The 15,113-nt window shown below is 43.8% G+C and overlaps 1 protein-coding gene across 1 annotated transcript in view; it reads left to right on the forward strand.

Annotated features, from left to right (window-relative positions):
- The window catches only part of LOC149439734 (uncharacterized), a 34,341-nt gene that overhangs the window by 195 nt on the left and 19,033 nt on the right, over positions 1–15,113 (forward strand). The window lies entirely within an intron of this gene.

The following is a 15,113-nucleotide window of genomic DNA, read 5'->3' on the forward strand; positions in this document are numbered from 1 at the left end:
AAAATGTAGAAAAGCCTATTATATTTCTAAAGAGTGTTATGCAATTTACAGTATATACTCATCATTTATGAATGAGCATGGGTGCAAAACCTCTTACAATGCTTTTTTATTTTGTTCTGGGCAGAGATGGGGAATGTTTAGAGCAGTGATGGTCAACTTACTTGATATAAGGGGCCTTAAGTACCCATCAACACTGGCAAGGGCCTCATTTAATATTCAGTTAATGTAATGTTACAGAAAGCAGTCAAAGACTGCAAACACGCTACATGGGATGGTCAAAGCCTAAGAGCATGCTATAATAGATAATCAAAGACTGCCAACATGATACAGGATCTGGTCAAAGCCTAATATCATGCTGTAGTAGATGGTAAAAGACTGCTGATATAATGCAGGGGATAGTCAGAGCCTAAGAGCATGTTATAATAAATGGTCAAAGACTGCAAATATGATACAGGAGATGGCTAGAGCCTAGAAACATGCTATAATAGATGGTCAAAGGCTGATGATATGCTACAGGCAATGGTCAGACCATAAGAGCATGCTATAGTATATGGTCAAAGACTGCTGATATGCTACAGGAAACGTCAGAGCCTAGGAGCATGCTATAATAGATAGGCAAAGACTGCAAACATGATATAGGAGATGGCCAGAGTCTGATAGCATGCTATAATAGATGGTCAAAGACTGCCAACATGCTACATGGGATAGTCAGAACCTAAGAGCATGTCATATTAGATGGTGAAAGACTAACATTATTATTCTTATTAAGTGTTCTTGCTTGGCAGACCACTTATTGTTATCTCACAAATATATTCTTATATATTCTTATTATTATAGCCAAATTTACCACCCTAACTCCTCTCACAGTTTTTATACTACATAGACAGTAATATACCGAAACGTGCGGATTGTTCCCGATTGGTGTGCTATTACTTTGTGGATATGGTCAGTGCCTAAGAGCATAAGATAATAGATGGTCAAAGACTGCTGACATGCTACATGAGATGCTTAGAACCTAAGAGCATGCTATAATAGATGGTCAAAGACTGCAAACATACTACATGGGATGGTCAGAGCCTAAGAGCATGTCATAATAGATGGTCAAAGACTGCAAACATACTACATGGGATGGTCAGAGCCTAAGAGCATGTCATAATAGATGGTCAAAAGCTGTTGATATGCTACAGAAGATGGTCAGAGCCTAAGAGCATGCCATAATAGATAGTTAATGGCTGCTGATATGCTACAGGAGATGTTCAGAGCCCAAGAGCATGTCATAATTGATTGTCAAAGGCTGCTGGTATGCTATAAGAGATGGAGAGCGCCTAAGAGCATGCCATAATAGATGGTCAAAGGCTGCTGACATGCTACAGGAGATGTTCAGTGCCTAAGAACATGGCATAACAGATGTCTAAATGCTGCTGACATGCTACAGGTAGGGGCAGACTGACCATTTGGAAACTTGGGCACTGCCCGAGGGCCCGGGGTCAGTAGGGGGCCCCATGAGATGCCCCTGGTACTTTTTTTTTATAGGCTTTTTTGAGTTTGGGCAAGGGCACAGGGGCCCCATGATCCCCTATTGCCCAGGGGCTCCATGAGTTGTCAGTCTGCCCCTGCCTACAGTTGATGGACAGAGCCTAAGGGTGTGCCATAATAGAGAGTTACTGGCTGCTGATATGCTACAGGAGATGACTGGAGCCCAAGAGCATGGCATAATAGAAGGTCAAAGGCTGTTGATATGCTATAGGAGATGGAGAGAGCCTAAGAGCATGGCATAATAGAAGGTCAAAGGCTGTTGATATGCTATAGGAGATGGAGAGAGCCTAAGAGCATGTCGTAATAGATGGTCAAATGCTACTGACATGTTGCAGGAGATGTTCAAAACCTGAGAGCATGATATAGTACAGGGGTGGGCAACTGTGGCCCTCCAGCTGTTGTAGAACTACAAGTCCCATGAGGCATTGCAAAACTGACAGTTACAAGTATGACTTGCAAAGGCATGATGGGACTTGTCATTCACCAACATCTGGAGGGCTAAAGTTACCCACCCCTGCCATAGTAGATGGTCAAATGCTGCCGACATGCTACAGGAGATGGGCAGAGCTTAAGAGCATGCCATAACAGATAGTCAAAGGCTGTTGATATTCTACAGGAGATGTTCAGAGGCTAAGAGCGTGAGATAAGATAGTCAAAGACTTCTGACATGCTACAGGAGATGTTCAGAGCCTAAGAGCATGCCATAATAGATGGTCAAAGACTTCTGACATGCTACAGGAGATGTTCAGAGCCTAAGAGCATGAGATAATAGATATTCAGAGACTTCTGACATGCTACAGGAGATGTTCAGAGTCTAAGAGCATGCCATAATAGATGGTCAAAAGCTGTTGATATGCTACAGGAGATGGACAGAGCCTAACGGCATGATACAATAGATGGTCAAAGGCTGAAAACATGCCACAGGCTATGGATGGAGACTGGTGACATGTTACAGGAGACTGCTGTCACTGACGACCACCAGCTGTCAGGACGACAACCGGGAATTGCTTTCTATTACAAAGCAGGAGTTCCTGTCAAAATGTAGCCGTTCTGTGTAAAATGGAACTTGCAGATAAACTGTAATTTTCAATGAGTAGATACAACGTAACAATATATTGTTTCATTGCATTTACTATTGGATACATATAGTATGTTTAACTCTATCAAATACTTATACTTTAATTCTTGAGAGTGAGTAAATTGGGGCAGGCTGATAGGGGCCCCAGTGCATTACTTTGCCCAGGGGCCCATGATGCTGATACGACAGCCCTGGGAGGATCTAAAGGAGCTTGTACAATCAGAAAGAAAGTTGTACAGCCAGCTGAACAATCCTATGCCTACAGATGAACTGGAAAAACCAGAAGTCCCATCCTGATCCCCAACATTTCTTAATTATAAATGGTGGGGGGAGCAAGAGACACGCCTTCCATAATCTTCAAAGGGGAAGGTCAGAAAACCAATTCTGTGTTTCAGGTTTATGATAGTATCCAGTGGCAGACTGACAACTCATGGGGCCCCCGGGCATTAGGGGATCATAGGGCCTGTGTCCTTGCCAAAACTCAAAAAAGCCTATGAAAAAGGTACCAGGGGCATCTCATGGGGCCCCCTACTGACCCCGGGCCATCAATAGGGGATCATGGGGCCCCTGTGTCCTTGCCCAAACTCAAAAAAGCCTATGAAAAAGGTGCCAGGGGCATCTCATGGGGCCCCCTACTGACCCCGGGCCCTCAATAGGGGATCATGGGGCCCCTGTGTCCTTGCCCAAACTCAAAAAAGCCTATGAAAAAGGTACCAGGGGCATCTCATGGGGCCCCCTACTGACCCCTGGCCCTGAGGCAGTGCCCAAGTTTCCAAATGGTCAGTCCACCCCTGATAGTATCTAATTGGCATAGTATTGGTATCAGTTTTTAGTAATTGTCATTGTTTAAAGGAAACTTGTTAATTGCCTGGCTGTCATGAATTATATACTTTCTGTGCCACTGAGCTAGAACAGGTGTACAGATCAGAAAACTGACTGCCTTCTGACACTTGCCACATGCTTGTTGCAGGACAGTGACTAAATACAGTTGTGTTCAAAATAATAGCAGTGTGTTGAAAAAAGTGAATAAAGCTGAAAATCCTAATAGTTTTTATTTGCATCCACACAAATGCATTGGGAACACGACACATTCTATTCCAAATCAAAACATGAAGAAAAATACATCAAATTTGTGTTGTTCCTCTAAAAAAATTGAAGAAAAGTGAATATTAGACGGTTCAAAAAAATCGCAGTGTTTGTATTCTTCTTTACAAACTCAAACATTCACTATATAAACTGAAAATTTTTTGAAGATTTTGCTTTCCTTTGAATGACTTCATGAATATTTGGTTGTAGTCTCACTGTTTCTGAGAACTGCTGTACATCTGTGTTGCATGGAGTCACCCAACTTCTGGCCCCTGTGATCAGGTATTCCAGCCCAGGATGATTGGACTACATTCCACAGTTCTTCTATTTCTGGGTTTTGCCTCAGAAACTGCATTTTTGATGTCACCCCACAAGTTTTCTATTGGATTAAGATCCGGGGATTGGGCTGGCCACTCCAAAACGTCAATCTTGTTGGTCTGGAACCAAGATGTTGCACCTTTATGGTGTGTTTGGGGTCTTTGTCTTGTTGGAACACCCATTTCAAGGGCATTTCCTCTTCAGCATAAGGCAGCATGAACTCTTCAAGTATTCTGATGTATTCAAACTGATCTATGATCCCTGGTATGCGATAAATAGGCCCAACTCCGTAGTATGAGAAACATCCCCATATCATGATGCTTGCACCACCATGCTTCACTGTCTTCACAGTGTACTGTGGCTTGAATTCAGTGTTTGGGGGTCGTCTGACAAACTGTCTCCGGCCACTAGACCCAAAAAGAACAATCTTACTTTCATCAGTCCACAAAATGTTGCGCCATTTCTCTTTAGGCCGGTCAATGTGCTCTTTGGCAAATTGTAACCTCTTCAGCATGTCTTTTTCCCAACAGTGGGACTTTGCGGGGGCTTCTTGCAGATAGCTTGGCTTCACATAGGCATCTTCTAATTGTAACAGTCCTCACAGGGAACTTTACACCTTCTTTCATCTTCCTGGAGCTGATTGTTGGCTGAGTCCGCACCATTTTGGCTATTCTTCTATCCATTTGAATGGTAGTTTTTCACTTTCTTCCACGTCTTTCAGGTTTTGGTTGCCATTTTAAAGCATTTGCGATCATTTTAGCTGAGCAGCCGATCATTTTCTGCACTTCTTTATATGTTTTCCCCTCTCCAATCAACTTTTTAATCAAGGTACGCTGTTCTTCTGAACAATGTCTGGAACGACCCATTTTCTTCAGAATTTCAGAGAGAAATGCACTGTAACCAGCATGTACAACATTTGCTGCCTTCCTTCCTTAAATAAGGGCAATAATTGCCACCTGTTTTTCAAAGAATGAATGACCTCACTAATAGAACTCCACACTGCTATTATTTTGAACATGCCCCTTTCAATGAGTGATTCAATTACACAGAATCAGCAGCATGCATGTCATGACTGTTGGGTCTGTTGGATTTCTATTACTCTACTACACCTGCTAGTAAATTATTTGCCATGTAGAAATATCATTTCCACCAAAAACAGTGATTGATCCGGTTAGTGATGTCTGACTGCTATTATTTTGAACACAACTGTATGTATTAATGATTTTACATTGACATGACAGCCAGGCAACTGATATTTCTGGAAGGTTCTCCGTGATGGCAGAATACTTTCTGTAGCTTTACAAGTCAGCATGAATTATTACCTTACATGTTATAATTTATGTTAACAGTTTAATTTTTCAGAAAATCACCTTTTAGAATTAAAATGCCATCCTTGAGCTCCAGTCGTTGACTTTGCCTAGGCTGAGATGATATCATCATTCTGTTGCAGACAGAATGAAGAATTTCCTCAGTCTCCTTAACCCCAGTGATCACAGAGACTGTGTACATTGTAACACTGTAGTGAGTCAAAAGGTAAGAAGAAGCAGCAGGGTCTGATCTGTGTTGGACCTTTGTGAACACAGCCAAGAACTGCAAAGGCACTAGGATTATATGACTGCCTTCTCTGAGCTGGCATCTTAATCCAGGAAGCAGATGGGGACCCTGGGTGATGGCTGAACAAAGATGGTACAAAAACATCAAAGTATGGTGCAAAAGGAGCGGTATACTGTGATCAGTCAGTAAAACAAATCAGTTAAAAAAAGAGCTGGAGATAATAGTCCATCGTAGTTCATCAAGGGTTAACCCCAAGAGGACGTCATACACCAGTGGAGCGCAAAGGTGGTGTGGCTATGCATTCCACATCTGCCCAGCTCCTGTGTCAAGCCTGAGGTTTGACACAGGATCTGGGAGGTGCTGAAACATGTAGTCACACCCCTTTTGCATCCCACTGGTGTATGATGCCACTTCCGGTCTGGCACTTCGCTCCACAAAGACCCAGACTGTATGGTCAAACTGTATGGATTCCTGACCATCACACCTCTACAGAGTTGTTCCACTGTCTGTGGCTATAACATTCCTCCACTCTTCTGGGAAGGCTTTCCAAAATATTTTGGACAGGTCTGTAGAAATTTGTGTTGATCTGTCACAACGCTCTTTCAGCGTTACCTATAATGCTACCACCTCCCCCTCACTCCCCCTCTCTGTTGGGGTCCCTCAAGGCTCTGTCCTCGGGCCCCTTCTCTTCTCCATCTACACCTCCTCCCTTGGCCAACTCATACACTAACATGGCTTCAACTACCACCTCTATGCCGATGATACACAAATCTATCTCTCAACCCCCCACCTCACCCCCTCAGTCTCCACCCGAATCACACACCTACTGAGCGACATATCAGACTGGATGTCGCTCTACTTCCTTAAACTGAACCTCTTCAAAACCGAGTTTCTTGTCTTCCCCCCAGCCCGGACACCATCCCCCATTGACTTCTCCGTCACATCCAACAACGCCACCATCAAACCCGCCCCGCAGGCCAGAGTACTTGGTGTCATTCTGGACTCCAAGCTATCCTTCCAGCCCCAAGTCCAATCTTTAACAAACTCATGCAGACTCCACCTCCGCAACATCGCCAAAATCCTCACGTTCCTAACCCCAGAAACCACTAAACAGCTCATCCACTCCATCATATCACGACTCGACTACTGCAACTCCCTCCTCACTGGCCTGCCTTGCCGCTGGCTATCCCCGCTTCAGTCGATCCTGAATACGGCTGCCAGACTCATTCACCTTTCCAACCGCTCCATCTCCGCCACCCCCCTGAAAGGAATTGGCTCCTCTCGTTCCTTCCTGAAGCTACCGACTCCCGTCAGTCCCCTGGCCCTGATCAATGTCTGTCCACAGGCCCGGAGTTCCCTTTGAGATACAGGAAATTGCACACAGACACAAGGTGATATCTCAGAAGGAACTGAATTTATTCTTCCGTGTTTAAACTTATATATGAAACTTAAAACAATACATAGAAATATAAGAACCAATCAATTGACAGGTATGCATTGACCAATCAGAATATTACATACGTCAGTAATGCCCAATCATTTAGCATTTATGTTAATTATTATTATACAGTTGCAAGAAAAAGTATGTGAACCCCTTGGGATTACATGGAGTTTTGCATGAATTGGGCATAAAATGTGCTCTGAACATCATCTAAGTCACAACAATAGAAGAACACAGTCTGCTGAACATAATACTACACAAACATTAGATGTTGCCATGGTTTAATTGCACATAACATGTAAACATTCACAGTGCAGGGAGGAAAAAGTATGTGAACCTTTGGACTTAATAACTGGTTGACCCTCCTTTGGCAGCAATAACCTCATCCAAACGTTTCCTGTAGTTGCAGATCAGACCTGCACTACGATCTGGAGTCATTTTGGACTACTCCTCTTCACAAAACTGTTTCAGTGTAGCAATATTCTTGGGATGTCTGCTGTGAATCGCTCTCTTAAGGTCATGCCACAGCATTTCAATCGGATTGAGGTCAGGACTCTGACTGGGCCACTCCAGAAGGCGTATTCTGTGCTGTTGCAGCCATTGTTTTGTTGAATTACTTGTATGCTTTGGGTCATTGTCCTGTTGCATCACCCATCCTCTGCGGAGCTTCAGTTGGCGGACAGATGGTCGTACGTTTTCCTGCAAAATATCTTGATAAGCTCTGGAATTCATTTTCCCATCAATGACAACAATCCGTCCAGGCCCTGAGGCAGCAAAGCAGCCCCAAACCATGATGCTCCCTCCGCCATGTTTTACAGTGCGGATGATGTTTTGATGTTGGTGTGCTGTGCCTTTTTTTCTCCACACATAGTGTTGTGTGTTCTTCCCAAACAACTCAATCTTGGTTTCATCTGTCCACAGTATATTTTGCCAGTAGTGCTGTGGAACATCCAGGTGCTCTTTTGCAAACTTCAAACGTGCTGCAATATTCTTTTTGGACAGCAATGGCTTCCTCCGTGGTGTCCTCCCATGTACTCCATTCTTCTTTAATGTTTTCCTTATTGTAGATGTGTCAACAAAAATGTTAGCATGTGCCAGAGATTTCTGTAGGTCTTTAGCTGACACTCTGGGATTCTTCTTTACCTCATACAGCATTCTGCGCTCTTGCAGTCATTTTTACAGGATGACCACGCCTAGGGAGAGTAGCAACAGTGCTAAACTTTCTCCATTTGTAGACAGTCTGTCTTACCGTGGACACAGGAACATCAAGGCTTTTGGAGATACTTTTGTAACCCTTTCCAGCCTCATGCAATTCTTGATCGTAGGTCTTCTGAGAGCTCTTTTCTGCGAGGCATGGTTCACATCAAACAGTGCTTCTTGAAACCAGTAAACTCAAAACAGGTGTGTGTTTTTTAAGGGCAGGACAGCTGTCAGCAACACATCCAATATCATCACACTGATTGGAGTCAAGGTTGGCTCGCTCCTGGCTCCAGTTAGCTCTGGGAGAAGTCATTAAGCTAGGGCCTCACATACTTTTTCCTCCCTGCACTGTGAATGTTTACATGTTATGTGCAATTAAACCATGGCAACATCTAATGTTTGTGTAGTATTATGTTCAGCAGACTGTGTTCTTCTATTGTTGTGACTTAGATGACGTACAAAGCACATTTTATGCCCAATTCATGCAAAAATCCACATAATCCCAAGGGGTTCACATACTTTTCTTGCAACTGTATGCGTCAAGCATTAGTATAGAAAGTAGACAACTTCCCTATTTCACACTGGCTAAAGTTATTAATACTCTTGCAACAGGAAAAAGCCCACAGCAGACTTTCAGTCTTGTGCTAGGTAGAAGAAAAAAGGAAGTTACATCTGAAGGGAAAAGAGGAACCTCAGACTCTTATCGAAAGTAAGAAACAGTCTTAAAACACAAATTCATCTTTAAGTACTGACATAAGTCTCAAAATGGATTCTTATCTTAAAATGGCAGATCTTAGGCTAAGAGACAAAATGGCGGTATGGTAATGCTGAAAGGGTAATTCCTTCAAACCCCCTCTTAGGTCACGCACGTGACCTTACACCTTTTTTACAGGTTGGTACCTGGGGCCCTTAGTAGGTCCTTTATCAAGATACTGATTCCACATGGTTCTAGTAATGGTGGCGTCAATAAGTTTCTGCATTAAACCTCGGATGCAGGGGATACAACAGCAACCACACAGAGTTAATACTGCAGCAGCCATTACTATAGAAATCAGCATAGTTTTCATCAGAGTTCCCCATCTACCAAACCAATTTTCAAAAAAAACAGCTAGTGGATTTTCTACTCCTGAGTTTTCAGCCAATTCTTCAGACAACATTTGGAGGCCTTGAAGGGCTCTAGTAATGCTTCCATCAGGAGCGGTGTTATTGGGGATAAAAGTACAGCAGTAGGAACCAAACATTTTACATACTCCTCCTTTCTCAGCTAATAACATATCAAGAGCAATGCGGTTTTGCCAAGCAGTAAGGGATGTTGCATCAAGTTGGGCAGAGAGCCCCTTTAGAGCATCTCTAGTATAGTTAACAAACCTTTGTTGATTATAATAAATGTAATTAATCCAATCCACATTTTTGTTAGGCTGTACCCATATAGCAATAGAGGCAAACCCTGCAGCAATCTGGTCCTGAGCTTTAAATTTATCAGGGACTCCTCTTGGAACACCTATAGCATCTATGTAAACTCTATTATCAAAGGAACCACGGGGTGCATTTCTTTTATACCTTCTAGATCTGGATTTTTCCAAGATGGGCAAGCTTCTTATCCCATCTTCTACCTTGATCATAAAGAAAGGCATGAGAAGATGGGTCAGAGCGCAGCTTCCCTTCCATCTGCTGGGAAGTCTGGCTCTGAGTCTCATATCTCCACACAGCCACCACACATCTGACAGTTGCTGCCGGTGGTCCTGAAACCATTCCTTCCGGTAGCCTTCTGCGGAGGTGCGGATGGTCTTAACACAGTAATTAGGTGGGAATGTACCTAAATCTTTACCCTTAGCATCATCATGTTCAAAGCAGGTAAAATTTCCTGGTACCGGTTTAGAGGCCAAAGGTAAATTTCGTAATCCGGTAACAGGGAACTTCTTAACAAAATCAGAACATTCCTTCTCAGTGATGTTATCTTTATACATTCTAATTAGGCAGGACATATTAGTTTCTTCTTCTAACAAAGGAACTGTGGCAAGTAGGGGGCGGGGATTGGCACATGAAACACAGTCTCCCTGTCCCTTACTTTTAGTGGTCCATCTCACCCATTCAATCCATTCATTTTTGTCAGAGTAACCAGTTTCAATGCTTAATCTGTCTTCTGATTGCATCACTACTCCTGTCACCTCATTATCCAGTCGATTCCTAACTTTGGGGAATGAATTGTCTATGGTATTGACATGGACTCTTGGGGAGGGTTTTACCTGTAATATGAGGTTGGCCCAGGGGTCTGTTCCTGACACAGTTATTCCCAACCTATATTCCCCACTATCTCTGACCTGTGGGTTCCTTATTGTGAAAATGATATTCCCTTGGCCTTTTGCTATAGAGATTCTTTGATAGGTGCCTACGTCATCTGGGGAAATTCTAGCTGATTTGGTCTCCCATTTATGGGGGTCTGTTGTCCACCATACATTCTCCCAGTCACCACATGACTTATCCTTCCCACACATATATACATTATGAGGTCCAAGATCATAAGTAACTTTAGTCGGGTCAAACACCTGGTTCTTAGTCAGCGTAAACACTATGGTCTGGTTTGAATCCTCAGTAGTCAAGACTGGTGTTTCCTGTACCCCCCATCCCTTATCTGGTACAAAGGACACTCTTCTCAACCTTCTCTTAGTGCGCGTTAGACCTCGTTTCTTTCTGACACTAGAATGTGGTGTACTATGGTTTTGTGTGTGCACTGGTTCTGCATTATCTGGGTCACTAGCTTGGATGGAGGTATTACATATACTCTTAATCACTCCATAATCATCTGGGTGATAAATACAGTTAGTTATTGTCCATACTGGGAGGAACACAGTCAGGGCTGCTAGTATGAGGAAGCAAAATGTCTGCCCAGAGTTCTGTGAGAGCATCAGAAAGGTCATCTTCTTCAAAGACTTTTACACCGGCTTCACTTCCTTTTTCTTCTTCTGTATCTGTGTCTTTGCCTTTGTCTTGCTTCTTAGGGGCTTGGTTCACCCTTTTTACACGGCTGGCATGGATCCAGGCCTTGGAATCCTCAGTCAGGACAGCGGTCCTGGTGACAGCGATCACAGAAGTGGGGGGCCCAAAGGGATACTCTTGCTTCCGATTCCTATGGAGGGCTTGTATCACCACACGGTCCCCGACTTGGAAAGAGTGAGTTGGTTCCTGTGAAGAAAGAGGAAAAGTGCGAGCAACATTTCTTTCAACCTTGTCCAAAGTTTCAATAAGTTTTCTCACATATTCCTCCTGAATCAATTCCAAATCCCCTCTTTCTACCATGAGTGGCTGTCTGGCCCAGGGAGTGGGAAAGGGCCTACCCATTAGAACCTCAAAGGGGGAGTAACCTGTCTTTTTAGAAGGAGTCATCCTTACCTCTGCCAAAACTGCAGGCAGTACTTTCTTCCAGTTTGCAAAGGTACCTCCAGTAGCTTTCCTAATTTTATCCTTGAGGGTCCTATTCAACCTTTCCACTATACCTGAGCTCTGAGGGTGGTAAGGAATGTGAAACTTCCACTCAATTTTGAGTGTTTTCACCAAATCCTGACACACCTTGGCCACAAATGCTGGACCGTTGTCAGAATTAATCTGGAGTGGACATCCCCACCTGGGAATAATTTCCCGTGGAAGGATCCTCACTACAGTTTGGGCATCTTCTTTTGTGGTTACAAAACTTTCTACCCAGCGGCTAAACATGTCCACAATTACCAAAAGATATTCTTGTCTTTTTCCTTCCTTTGGCATGTGTGTAAAATCTACCTGTAGGTGAGTAAAAGGTGTTGATGGGTATGTCAGGTGTTCATGTCTTGCCTTGTGAGGATTGTTTGGGTTATTCCTTATGCATGTAATGCATCTAGACACATATGATTTTACCAAAGAGGGAAGGCCAGGAATGAAAAAATCATTATCCAGCAGTTCACATGTAACCTGCCATCCCCTGTGACCTACTCCATGATACTGTGAGATGAACAGAGGTGCACTGGCCTTTGGAATGCATGGTCTCCCCTCTGTGACACAAAGTCCAGTTTGTGGATTTTTTGTCACACCAGCTGCATTCCACTGCTTAATATCTTCTGAGGTAGCATATGTCTGTAAATCCTGCAATGTTTGATCCAACAGTGGCATTTCAGGGGTGAGCATTGGCATCTGGATCATGGCAGGCTGGGTAAGGGCCGCCTCTTTTGCTACTTTGTCAGCTAAAGCATTTCCCTGTGCAATATCAGTTTGTTCATTTGTGTGTGCCCTACAGTGTAGGATAGCAAGGGATCTTGGCAGTTGTATGGCTTTGAGTAAAGCCTTCACCAGAGATGAATGTGAGATGGATTTTCCATCTGCTGCAATAAATCCTCTCTTTTCCCAAATTATTCCAAAATCGTGGCACACGCCAAACGCATATCTGGAATCTGTGTAAATATTTACATCCTGACCCTCAAAAAGCTGACATGCTCTTGTAAGGGCTATCAGCTCAGCGGCCTGAGCTGACTGGTATGGGATGGGTTTTGCTTCAAGTACTTTATCTGGCAACTGCACCACCGCATATCCTGCATGGTAAACAGTGTCAGTGGGTCTCGAGCAAGAGCCATCTACAAAAACATTCTGTGCCTCTGGAAGAGCCACAGAAGACATATCCTGTCTTGGGGAGGTGTCCTGATGAATCAATTCCAGGCAATCATGCTGTGGAACAACTTCATCCTGCTCTCCCTTTAAGCCTAATAAGGCATTCAAAATTGGAGCTGGACCTGAAGTGGGAGAGGTATATTTTATTCTCAACTTAGGGTTTGACAACAGTATAACCTCATATCCACTAAGTCTCTGGGCTGACATGTGTTGGGTATGTATATTCTTGAGTAGAATAGACACATTGTGGGTGGTATGTAAGGTGGTCTCATGTCCCAGAGTGAGTGACGTAGCCATTTGGACCACCATAGCGCATGATGCTAGTGCTCTGAGACACGCAGGCATGCCTTGGACCTGTACTGGAACCATTTTTGAGAAAAAAGCAACAGGGCGGAGTTTTCCTCCATGCTCCTGGGCCAGGACCCCTGCCATAGTTTTACAATTTTCCCTAGCATACAGATGAAACATTTGATTATATGCGGGCAGACCAAGACCAGGGGCTATTACCATAGCATTTTTCAGATACACAAAAGCATTGCACATATCATCTGACCATTTCACAAGATCTGACATTTCTGAACCTGTGGCTTGTCTCAAAATGTTGTCATAGTAGGAACAGTCAGGTATCCATTGGAGGCAGTAACCAATCATACCAAGAAAGGTGAGCATGTCTTTCTTGGTCAATGGGCGGGGCAGACCCATAAGAGCCGCAGCTCTTTTGTGGCTGACTTTCCTTTCACCTTTTGTGAGAACAAAACCAAGGTATTCAACAGTTTTCTGACACCATTGTAGCTTTTTCTTAGACACTTTATGACCACATTCACATAACCAGTTCATGAGATCTACACTATCCCCTTGGCTGGCTGCCCGATTAACACTACAGAGAAGCAAATCATCTGCGTATTGAACCAAAACTGAACCATGGCGAGGAGTCCATGGCTTTAAGGTAGCCTGGAGGACAACAGAGTAGACCACAGGCGAATCTACATACCCTTGCGGTAATTTACACCAAGTAAGGGTCTTTCTCCTGTAATGAAACGCAAAAATTGGGCGTGTCTCCTTGGCAACAGGGATTGAAAAAAATGCATTTGTCAGATCAATCACTGTGAAAAACTCAGCATCAGCTGGGATGGAGGAAATGAGTGTTGGTACATCAGGCACTATTGGGGCAATGGGAATCACAAGATCATTAATGGCCCTCAGGTCCTGCACAAATCTGTAAGAGCCGTCCGGCTTCTTAACTGGATTTATTGGGCTGTTGTATGGTGAAATCACCTCTTCAAGGACTCCTTCCTTGAGAAAGTGTTCCACCATGGGCGCTATTCCTTCCTCCTTTTCTTTTGACAAAGGGTATTGTTTGTGAAACACAGGTTGAGCCCATGGCTTCAGTGTGGCCTTATATGGAGTGCAGGAAATGGATCCCACATCCAAGGCACTTTTTGCCCAAACTTTGTCATTAATTGTTCCAGCAGGAAATGAGGGGTCTTCTTTAGTAATCATTGCCATGGCAGGGATGATTGGCATTTTGGCAGAGTGAGCCACTATACCACCTCTCTTTGTGGATTTCAAGTTGATGTTCAACTCTCCCATGAGGTCTCTCCCTAACAAATTAACTGGACAATTGGGTATGATTCTAAATGAGTGATCTAGCAGAGTGATTCCCTGTATGGGGTCAAAAATTGGAAGAGGCGGTGTTTTATAAGTCTTGGTCAGTATCCCATTTATTCCCATGGAAGGTTCAGCATTCATTACCTCTCCCTTATAATAATCCTCACTCAGACTCGAACGAGTTGCCCCGGAGTCCAACAAGAATGGGGTTAATTTGCCCTGTATATGCAAGGATACAAGGGGTTGTTCCTTATAAGAGTGAGAGACAAGCGGGAATGCTGGGATACCACCTTCTGGGCACCTTCATTTATTTTGTGATTGTGTCTGCCAAGAGATAGGAAACCTCACATTCTGCTGTGGGAGGTCCCTTTGTGGTTGGCCTGGGGAGGGGCTATGCTGGGCGTGGTCATGAGTTTCATATGGACATTGATTTCTCCAATGATCCTCAGCCCCACAGTTAAAACAACCCGTGTCCCGTCACCTATTATTCCTCCCTCTTCCCCTAGACCGGCCTCTGCCTCGGTTATTGAAACCCCCCCTTCTCTTGTACGGTGGGTTTGTGTGGGGAAAGGGATCTTCCTGAAAATGAGTGGCCACCGCCTTGGGTATCTCTAGACATCCGGCAGCATCTTTCTCAGTCAATTTCAATTGAAATTGTTC

Source organism: Staurois parvus, unplaced genomic scaffold (genome assembly GCF_062004578.1).
Source record: "Staurois parvus isolate SC_StPar_1 unplaced genomic scaffold, SC_StPar_1.0 ptg001130l, whole genome shotgun sequence".
NCBI lineage: Eukaryota > Metazoa > Chordata > Amphibia > Anura > Ranidae > Staurois > Staurois parvus.